The sequence below is a fragment of the Lolium rigidum genome, chromosome 4, assembly GCF_022539505.1.
Source record: "Lolium rigidum isolate FL_2022 chromosome 4, APGP_CSIRO_Lrig_0.1, whole genome shotgun sequence".
In the NCBI taxonomy this organism is placed as follows: domain Eukaryota; kingdom Viridiplantae; phylum Streptophyta; class Magnoliopsida; order Poales; family Poaceae; genus Lolium; species Lolium rigidum.
In genome coordinates, this window is record NC_061511.1 from 111,893,882 (window position 1) to 111,905,756 (window position 11,875).

Consider the following 11,875-nt stretch of genomic DNA (forward strand, 5'->3'; position numbering starts at 1 on the left):
CTAGCTTTACTTCCCTTATTGTTGGTTGTGATGTTTTTGAGATTTTACTTGGTTGAAACTCATTCATATACCATAAGTGAAAATTGGAGCCATAGGCTATATATATGCTTTATTAAGCAAACATCCTTTGGTATATTTTATGACTTCATCTTGGATACCTTGTCTTATCTATTTTGTTAACCTCTTGTGTGTGCATGTTTCTTTATGGATCACTTTGTCCACTTTAGAAACTCATATACATAAGAGCGCTAATCCATCACCTTGATATCCTTGTTCTTTGCCAACCATCTTCTTATTCTTTTGATTTTAGTGTTGTTGGTAAAGAAGATTTATGAGTGCTTAGTTTATTTGTTTTCCTTCTTGCACTCATATCTCGTAATTGTTGGACTCAAGTTTTTCTTGATAAGCATATTCTCTTTAACTTAGTCGTGTTCTAAATGATATATAGGGAGTGAGGATTCCATGTTTGTGCATATTGTATTCAAATGCAACCATTATAAATTGTGCACGAACCTTGGGGAGCTTTCTTATCTTCTTTAGAGCACCATATCTCTCTTATCATGATATCTTTGTTTGTCCAATTGGATCTTTGATTGCTTGCTTTATTTGTTGACGTTCACCTCACCATGTCATCTTTATGCAATCTTTGATCCTCAATATAGTTTGATTTCCTTCAAGTATTCATCATTGGATATGTGCACTTGATTCCACTCAAATTATGAGAAGTGCACACTTTGGGGAGGAACTCACATTATATTGGCTTTCTAAATTTTTCACCCATTTTGACAATCGATGCCAATGGGGGAGAAGTTTAGAGGGTTTAAGGGAATGGTTTTATACTTAAGCTTGGTTTGTGCTTAAGTGTTTTGCCTCTCATGCATTCCATATTTATATGTCTTGCATGGTTGTATATATATAGTGGAAACTATCCCAAAGGTTAATCTTGACAATATATGCAATGAATTCATGTTCATCACACGTGCATACATTGTGGGGGAGTTTTCTCTATATATATTGGTTCTACTCACATCTCTTGCATTTGTTGTAGTTGTGTGAGTAGAGCCGGTTTTGATATGGGCTAGTAGCTTTGTGTTACTTGACCATATCAAATACAACCTCTTGTATACAACTTATTCTCTGGATAAGTTGCGTACTTGTTTCTAATATTCATTATATAAACCCTCTTATTGTGGTTGTCATCAATTACCAAAATGGGGGAGATTGTAAGGGTACATTGCCCCTATGTGTGGTTTTGGTAATTAATGACAACCCCTATGGACTAATGTTTTCATTGAGTTTATATGAAGGAATATTCCATAGGTACTACTTGTACTCCATGTGTTGGATTCAAGTATGGATGCCATGAAGATAAAGGTATATCTTGTGTATTGGCATCAAGATCATCGGTATGAAGATACATATGTGATATGATCAGGAAGAAGAAATGAAGATGGAGTTCTTATGTGGAACTCAATATTAGCCATGCTCTATCTTATGTGAGTATGAGAAGATACAAGGATTGAGTTGGGCAAGTTCAAGATGAGCATCTCAAGTGGATCACATGCTTGAAGCTTGTCGTCCATTTGGTGATAATGGACATGTGAAGATGTGCATCAATGGAGCTTTCCCATCATAGTGTATGGGGGAGCATTTGTGAGTCTTCACGAAGCAACATTGATCAAGTGTGGCATTCCGGCTTGTATGGAGCTTGAAGAGCTATCATCAAGATCAAGCGGGATGCGCAAGGCAAAGGTATGGCTTTGCTAGGTTTTCCTTTTACCGGTCTCAAGGTGGTTGATGGGAGACCGGATTATAGGATACATAGCCGCACTATTAAGAGGGGCTTTCGGTTGGGTAACTTGATCACATCGTCTTAGGGAGCTCAATCCTTTGCATACTTTGCATATCCTTATTGCTTCTTGGTGTTTCTCTATGTGAGGTTCTTGAGCTTGTTGCTAGCTTTACAACAAGCCCAAGTTCATCGAAAACGGAGTTCGCAAGCATCTTCTATTGCGTTTTCGAGGTTGGGTGATTTTACCGGTTATTCATGATATAAGGTTCTATCCTTTTATATTCATGATAAAATCCCCTCCTACAGTTTCTTGTGTTTGCACTTTCTATTGGATAGCATTTGTTGTTATCTTTCCAACAAAATTGGTTTCATGTTAATCGGAGTTCGGGAGCAATAGTTATTAAAGAAAAGGTAAAAGAGAAAAAGAAAAAGAAAAGAAAGAAAAAGGGGGAAGGCCCCGGTTGCCGCCCGGCCTGCCGGCCCTCACGCCGGCCCACCCGGTCGACCGGGCGGCCACCGGCCCACCAGCCGGGCAGCCCAGCTTGCCCTCCGGTCCGGCCGGACCCCCAGCTGGGCTGGTCAGCGCCAAATCCGGTTGGCCGGCCTGGCAGCCGGCCGGGCCGTCTCGTTTTGCCCGTTTTTCTTCCCCTTTTCACTTGTTTTTTCTCCCAACGGTTCTATTTCCCCCTTAGCTATAAATAGGCTTCTTCCACCTTGAGCCAAACTAGTTCTTCCCATTCTCTCACCTCCATTGTTGCTATTTGAAGAACTTGCTCTCCCCCTTGATTCCTCCAACCATTCTTGCTCATATTTGAGGATTTGAGAGAGGAGATCTAGATCTACACTTCCACCAAACCATTTCTTCTCTAAGTGAGGGAATCTCTTGGGATCTAGATCTTGGAGTCTTTGGTTGACTTTCCCCTTGTTCTTCCTCTCCAATCTCATCCTAGCATTCGTTGCTTTGGTGGGATTTGAGTGTGAAGGACTTGAACACCTCCGGTGTTCTTGCTTTGCATCATTGCATAGTGTTGAGCTCTCCACCACGATTTGTTCGAGTGAGAGACCGTGAGCTTGTTACTCTTGGAGGGTGACCTCCTAGTTGGCTTGGTGATTGGTGCTCCGGTGATCTCTTCAAGAAGATTGTGAAGAGGCCCGGGCTTCTCCTTCGTGGAGCTTGTGAAGTGGTTGTGGAGCTTGCCATCTCCGGAGCGGAGGAAAAGCTAACCTTAAGGAAAGGGCCATTATCCTTCGTGGGTGTGGTTCGGAGAATAGGGTGAGCCTTCGTGGCGCGGGGAATCCTTCGCGGGACCTCCACTCCTCCAAACGTGACGTACCTTGTTGCAAAGCAAGGGAACACGGGAATACATCCTCGTCTCCGCGTGCCTCGGTTATTTCTATACCCGAGCTCTCTTTCCTTGTGATAGCCATCGTGCTTGAAGTACATATATCTTGCTATCACTTGTGCTACATATATCTTGTGCCTATCTTGCTTAGCTCTAGTTGCTATTGTTACACTTAGTTGAGCTTAGCATATTTAGGGTTTGTGCTTGTAAACTAAACGATAGTTTAATTCCGCATTCATACAAGACAAATCCGCAAGAGTTTGTAATTGCCTATTCACCCCCCCCTCTAGGCGACATCTCGATCTTTCACTAAGCTTGGGGGAGGTATACTGGCATCACTCATTCTTTGCATATTATGGTTGCTGGATACTTGTACATACTTGTTTAGCTTCTTAAGGTGGTTTTCTAATAAGAGGGAGATGATATTTTGGGAAGTGCTGCCTGAAAACAGATTCTGGGCTGTTACTAAAAAAATTCGTGCACACAGCCAGAACATTATTTTGAGTTGAAAATTGTTGTGCATGCTCCCCAGGTTGTTATCTAACTTTCGTTAGTTGAACACTTTTCGAACGGAGCAATGGAAGATTTTTGTAAAAATCGATTTTTGTACTGCTGTCAGGATTTGGCAGATTTCTGCCATCCTGCTTTTTTGTGTTTCTTCTAGTTTTCATTCTCTTGTTTTTTCTTTGTTTCTTTCCTAAAACACAAAAAGACCAAAAATATTTCTGTTGTTTCTCTTTACCATTTGTTATCTTGGTTTCTTGTTCCTATTTTGCTTTATTTGCTATCATTGGTTTGCTATGAGAAAATCCAAAAAGATTTTGCTTTGTTTGCTTGTCTCCTTTTGTTCTTGTTTCCAACCCAAAAACACCAAAAATATTTGCTGTTCTTCTTTGGTTTTGTAAAGTCCATTATGGAGTTCAGTGGTTTTCGGTGGTTGGAGCTTGGTTTTCATTCCATATTATTCAAGCTACACAAGTGAAAGGCAATAATGACGATCTACGACAATCCGACTGTGGTGAGAGGCTGGTATGAACTCTATTTGTTTTCATTTTTGTACGTATACTCATCCATGTGAGCATTCTTAGTTGGTTCATGTGAGGTATATGTCATTTAAGAAAGTCTAGCAGTTCATGGTCTCTCATGTTTAGCTCCAATCTATTAATATGAGTGGCATGTCATAAATATTTGCTTGTATTGCTTTATTCATAGATAGATATGACATTGTGGTATCCTCCTCTGAATAATTCACTTGAATCGACTTGGCACATGCTCACGCATGCATATGACTGAACAAAAGTCAATTAAGCCTCGAGGATTTATTTTGCCTCAGAGTTCTTGTATCACTTTTATGCCTCTGTTAATTTATTTTGCCGCAAGCATGATTATGACGAGTCATTGCTCTCTTGATTGTCGCTTCCCGGTCTATTGCTAGCCTTCACTTGTACTGAGCGGGAACGCTGCTCGTGCTTCCAAACCCCCGAAACCAAGTTATTCCGAGTGTCCACCATAAATACCTATGCATGGCATTTCAAACCATTCCAAGTAAATTCTCATGTGCTACCTTTAAAACCTTCAAAATGCTTCTCAATTTGTGTTAATGTTTTATAGCTCATGAGGAAGTATGTGGTGTTTATCTTTCAATCTTGTCATTTACTCCGGACGGACTTTCACCAATGGACTAGTGGCACATCCGCTTATCCAATAACTTTGCAAATAGAGCTGGCAACGGGGTTCCCAGCCCCAATTAACTAACTTCCATAAATTTACAAATAGACACTCCTCCAGGGTATGTGATTGTTGGTCGGCACCCGAGGATTCGGTTAGCCATGGCTTGAGAAAGCAAAGGTGGGGAGGAGTGTCATCTAAATAAAACTAAAATAAAAAGGCACTCCTTCATGGTATGAGATTGTTGGCAGGCACCCGAGGATTCGGTTAGCCATGGTTTGTGAAAGCAAGGTTGGAAGGAGTGCCACCCAAAAATAAAATTTCATGGGAGCCGCTCTTGAAAGTCTAGTTGATGAGGTAGTTAGAGTACCCATTACCATTCGTTGACAACAACAAACACCTCTCAAAACCATTTTACTTCTGTCTTTAGAAAAATGAAAAGCTCTAGCACATGCTAATCCCTGCTTCCTCTCGCGAAGGGCCAATCTTTTACTTTTATGTTGAGTCACCATCCTTTCTTTGAGCACTTTCTTGAGAGCACAATTGTCATTCTTAGTATAATATGCTTGTCTCAAAATGTGATTAATTGTGGTATAACTTTGATGCTTTTATCATTGATAATCTCTACTTCCAGTCTTCCCATGAACTTCAAAGGTGCCCGGGCATTTATGTTTTGCTGTACAAATACGGGCAAGCGAGATACCACTTTATCATATCCTTTTATGAACATTGCAATCCTGCTGATAGACATGATTCATGATGCTTATTGTTAATTTGATGGTACCTTTTCCATGACTGACATAGCTATTAGATGATTTTATTTGCATGTATCTTATTATGAATTGCTTAAGTACTTGCCATATCATGAGAATATTTACATCATATGAACAAATGTGTTCGTGAAAGTTCTTTTATCGCACTCAGTTGTTAACTGAATTGCTTGAGGACAAGCAATAAGCTAAGCTTGGGGGGAGTTGATACGTCCAAAACGTATCTACTTTCCCGAACACTTTTGCTATTGTTTTGCTTCTAATTTGTGTATTTTGGATACAACTAACACGGACTAACGCTGTTTTTAGCAGAATTGCTCTGGTGTCTCGTTTTTGTGCGTAAATCCAACTTTCGGGAAAATCCTCGGAATTTATGCAAAAGGTCTTATTTTCCCGGAAGAATCACGGAGCCGAAGGGCAAGCCGGTGGGGGCCCGAGGCCCCCACACACTAGGCCGGCGCGGCCCAGGAGGGGGGCGCGCCGCCCTATTGTGTGGCCGCCTCGGCTGGCCCCCGACGCCCTCCTTTGGACTACTTAACGCCTTCGACCTAAAAACGCACGGGGAGAAGTCGAAGTCGGGAAAAACCATCCAGTACGCCGCCACCATCGCGAAACTCCGTCTCGGGACCAGAAACTCCGTTCTGGCACCTCGCCGGGACGGGGAAGTGGAGGAGATCATCGCCATCATCACCACCGACGCCTCTCCATCGACCAGCCATGTTTCCCCCATCCATGTGTGAGTAATTCCCCCGCTGTAGGCTGAAGGGGATGGTAGGGATTGGATGAGATTGGTCATGTAATAGTCATAAGATTGATAGGGCATAGTGCCTAGTATCCGTTGTTGGTGCTTTTATGATATTGTTGCAACTTGTTATGCTTAATGCTTGTCACTAGGGCCCGAGTGCCATGATCTCAGATCTGAACATGTTATTGATTCATGAAGATATTCGTTGTTTATGATCTTACCCGCAAGTTGTATACACATGTCGCTCGTCCGGAACCCGAGGCCCCAAAGTGACGAAATTGGGACAACCGGAGGGGAAGGCGGTGATGTGAGGATCACATGTGTTCACGGAGTGTTAATGCTTTGCTCCGTACTCTATTAAAAGGAGTACCTTAATTTCCGAGTAGTTTCCCTAGAGGCCCGGCTGCCACCGGCTGGTAGGACAAAAGATGTTGTGCAAGTTTCTCATTGCGAGCACGTACGACTATATATGGAACACATGCCTATTGATTGATTAGTACTTGGATACCGTTTTATTATTATCTCGCAAATGCCCTGCTTTGATTGTTACATGAGTTTCTCTCATCCATGCAACGCCCGTTCATCCATCCCCGTGCCTACGATATTTTAATCCTCGCTGTTTACTATAATCACTACTGCTCGTCTTCGTTACTCTGTCGTTGTTTCACTATCGCTATCTGCTATAAAATTGTTACTATCGATAAACTCTTGCGAGCAAGTCTGTTTCCAGTGCGGCTGAATTGACAACTCCGCTGTTAAGGCTTTCAAGTATTCTTTGTCTCCCCTTGTGTCGAATCAATAAATTGGGTTTTACTTCCCGCGAAGACTGTTGCGATCCCCTATACTTGTGGGTCATCATCTGACTCTCTCCAAAACCCCCATATATGGTCCCCACCCACACCGGAGGAATCTTTTGTCTGTTGAAAAAAAAAGAGGTGTCAGAGCAAAGCTACGGGTGTTCGAGAGATCTCAGCATGCAGAATCTGTCTTTGTCGGCAGTGTATCTTTGGTCATACTGTCCATTGCCATTGATTCGACAAGACAATACAGAGCACTGCTATAGCTAGATGGCGCTATGATGCGGCTATAAACCTGCTACTTCTACAGTCTATTTGGGAAGAAGTGCTATTGTAAGAAAATGGATGGACAAAAGCGTTTTTAATGGTGGAAACATTTTAAATCTACGAGTGTTAAAATTATTTCATGTAAATTTTGGATTTTTTATTAATTAAAACTACTCCCTTCGATTGATATTACTTGATGCTAATATAGATGTAACTAGACACATTTTAGTTGTAGATACATCCATTTTATAGAATCAAGTAGTATGGATCGGAGGGAGTAGCAAAATAGCTTGAAATCTCAAAATATTCCCAGTGTCATGTTTGGCTGGGGTCAGCTACTCCGGTGCCCAGCATAGTGAGATGGCGATGAAATTCAACAGGTTCTCCGTAGGGTTAGCTGACCCAGATGCCCTAGCTCTGTCCATGAATCTTCCCTCCCAAGCCTGACATTACTAATTTCGGAGTAGCTGGGTGGTGCTTTTATAGCAATCGCAAGCGGTGTCAGTACAAGTCTACACTAAGTAAGTCTTCGGAACAGGTAAAGGGCGATCGGATACGGTAGAATTTGACAAAATTAACCCTTTTACTCAAAAGAATACACGAAATAACCTCCGGGCGAAACTATTTCGGTCCCCTAACTAGCTTAGGGGATTGAAATAGTTTCGCCTGGAGGTCATTTAGTGCATTCTTCTGAGGAAAAGGGTTAATTTGTCAAATTTCTGCAGCCACGGCGGATGGACTTTTAGGACAGAGCAATTGATAGATGAGTACTGACTGGGTACTGATAGGACAACTCTACTGCAGGGGCTTGTACCACTTTGCTTGGCGCGTGAGCAATCTCACACGTATCCAGTGGAAGCTCATACTGACATTTTCTACCGGGTCCACAGTCAACATCACCATAAAAGATGATACATGTCTCCTGCTTCATCCAAACAGGCTAGGCTCGCTCTGCCTCTCTCCACTCGTGATTTTCTCTGGACGAAACCTCGATAGATGTTGCAACAATGAGGTGGGAGCCACATAGAGGGACCCACTAATTTCATTTAAGGTGGGCCGCACCTTCGCAACTACTACCTCCATACCGGATTAATGGGCAATTACACATTTCGATAAACAAGTTTAACTATAAATTTGGTCAAAAAATATGAGATATATGCCACAAAAATTATACCGTTGGATTCGTATTCAAAAAATGTTTTCAACAATATATTTTTTGTGATATATATCTTATATTTTATTGACCAAATTAGTAGTCAAACTTGTTTCTCGAAGTGCGTAATTGCCCATTAATCCTGTATGTAGGTAGTAGATAGCCCATATTATTTCTTTTAAAAAAATCATATACTCCCTCCATCTCATTGCTTAGGGCGTAAATTTTTTTGCACAGTTATTAAGGTAAGACTGGCAGGAGAGAAAGTAATCGCTAGTTTCCTCGTTTGCCCCTGCATGCTCGCACGATTAAACCACATTCCGCACGCGCTGGACTCCTCATTTCCTCTAGACCTCCTCGTTTCTTGGGATAAAACAACAATTTTTCAGGATGCTGGGTTAATGCGACCAGGTTTTGAGGAGTGGAAATGGGAAAGCAGGGGCAAATTAGGGAGATTACTGAACCATAACCACCATAACCACCCGCGCCTTAAGCATTGAGTAAATATCGAGAGAGAAATTGCGCCATAAGTAGTGAGACGAAGGGAGTATCCTTCACCACGGTAGTATATATTCAACACAACCAGCTGTTGTAGAAGAAAACACTATACCTCTTTACGCTTTCGTCCATCTCTACGGTGTGTGGTTCACGCGACGACGTAGCACTCAAGAGAGGAGAAGAGCAGTCAGCCGGTGCACGGCGGGTTCTCTCATCTTCCGCCGTCGGCCCGAGGAGAGCAGATAGCCTGCAAAGACCGGAGCCAGCGTAGGGTGCAAGAAGCCTCGGTGGCATCATCGACGCGCCGTCGCCAGCGTCGACGCGTGGACTACACTTAAAGTCCATAGCTGCGCCGATCTGCCACACGCATAGTTGCGCCGATCTTTTCTTATGATTGTATTTCTCTGGTAATGGGACATGTAATCTCTTGTTATATATGTGGGCTCGCTAGATCAATTGAATCGTGTGTACTTATTATTGTTTTGTCCGTCCTTCAGTACTGCATCATATTACTCCGCATATAATTAAGGTTAGATTCAAAGTCAAATATCTATATTGTTTGAAAACCTTATGTAAGTTTCTTACTATATGCAGAGATATATATACATGGACCATCGCGACCGTAACACTATGCCTCGACGTGGATCAGTTCTAGCCCGTCGCTGTTGTGATGCTTCGGTACACTACACCAAACACATTTTTTTTGTTATTAAGAGTGTTTCGTGCAGTGTGACCGAAGTTTCACAACGGTGAAGAAATTAAATTCCAGTCACACTGCACGAAAGCAAAACCTCTTGCGTGGACATGATTCTTAATCATGTACGTATAATTATTATTACTTCAATCCCGTCTAAATTTAGTTTGTTCTTAATCTTGCGTGCTATTTGTTGTTGTTGTTGTTGTTGTTGTTGTTGAAGCATACTTAAAGCGGTGCGTGAGGAAGATGCGCTGGGGACTGTGGTTTGCTGTTTCTGCTATTGGGGTTTCAAACCCTACCCCAAACCAGTAAAGCGAGGCCTCAGCATAAGATATAAAACTGGCTTGCCAAGTCTGCAGTTGATTTTTACTCAAACTGTACATTTTCTTTCTCTTCCTTTGTAGGAGAGACTTGTTTTACTAAGAACGGGCTTGAGAAGTCTTCAGTTGATTTTCATTCACAATGTACATTTTCTTTCTCTTCCTTTGTAGGAGACTTGTTTTACTGAGAACGGGCTTGAGAAGTCTTTAGTTGATTTTCATTCACAATGTACATTTTCTTTCTCTTCCTTTGTTGAAGAGACTTGTTTATTGAGATGTATTTTTCCAACGTGTAATGAGCAGTTAAACGCTACAAAACCGAAATCAGCTAAGCGACATCTGCGTGGATGATGCTAAAAACATAAAATGGGCCTACGCTTTGTACAAGCCTCAGTTGATTTTCATCCACAACGGGAGGAGAAGGATCAAGGGAGCCTCAGTTGATTTATGCACGTGTGGTCCACATTGATGCACATTGTTATGGAAATGATCCCTGAGTGATTGCCCTAGATTTGCCGCAGCCCGTTCTTGCCGATATCCCCAAATAACATCCTCCGCACCAACATTCTAACAAATAGGGAGCATATATACTCCTTTCCCCTCTATCGCCTGCCACACCTTCCACAATATTTTTTACGACAGGGGAAAGATGGAGGGAGGGAGGAGTCGGCGCAGTGGCAGTGGCCAAAGGAATTTAATTTATTGGATGGTGCACACGTGGCGCCCAATACTCCTCCTATACTAAAACGCGTGCTCTACAAGATCTCGGGTTTGGCTCGTACTATATATAAAGGGTATGTTCGGCCCAATACAGCTGCACTAGCTTCCTTTCCTATTTTTTCCTCAGCGATAAGTTCATTTCCATCATCTCCCAGGTGTTGCTATGGCAGCGGCTGCGGCTGCAGCGTTGCATGGTGTGGTGTTCTTGGGTCCGGAGCCGGCGTCGACGGGGAACGTCGTCCGGATTTATCCCAACGGCGGCAATGTCCTTTTGTTCAATGCTGCTACTGCACTCCTCAACGCGATATCCCAAGACATGGGCTTGTATCGCTTGCGCTGGGGTGGCCAAGGCTGGCATGCTCTGTACGCCGAATTCAGGTACCCGGCAGATGTTGCAGCTCTCCATGGCCACGTCTACCTTGTTGGCGATACTCTGCTAGTATGCGTAAGGGTGCACGAGTCTTCTATGCACAACCCCAACCAGCCGCTGATTGGGCCTACCGTGCAGCTTATCTAGTCTACGTAGGTGTTTATCTCTCTGTGGTGTATCTTCTTCATAGTTAAGCTCTAGGGTTTTGCCCTCTGCCGAATCCGCGCTGCGGTTTCCGTTCTCCCTGTAGACATATTATTAGTACTCCGTACTATGTTGTAGTGTTTTGTTTGTATAAAGCCGTTCTTGGCCAGCCCGATGTGTATTATTGCGCAAGATATATGCATGGAGAGTACTGTATTTCCAGATCTTATGCGTGATTTGTATAAACTAATCTTACTGTATTTCTGATTACAATATGCGTGGATATCTTATGTAATATATACTTCATCTTTTCTGTCCTCTCACCTGGAAACGATCCGCCGACGCTACTCGGCGTCCGCCGGCAATGGCGGTTGGCGGAGACCGGCGGGGGGTGGTGGTTCCGGACTGGGATTCAGTAGGCCTACAGCCAGTCATGCCGTAACTGGATCTCCCATCCACCCAACACTCACTCTCCATCCAACGGCTCCAATCAAACGATTCCAAAATTTTACCAAATTTGTCATTTTTGCTACACTCAAAATACAAAAGACTATCGATTGAAACTTTTTTGTACTTACAACATGATTCGTT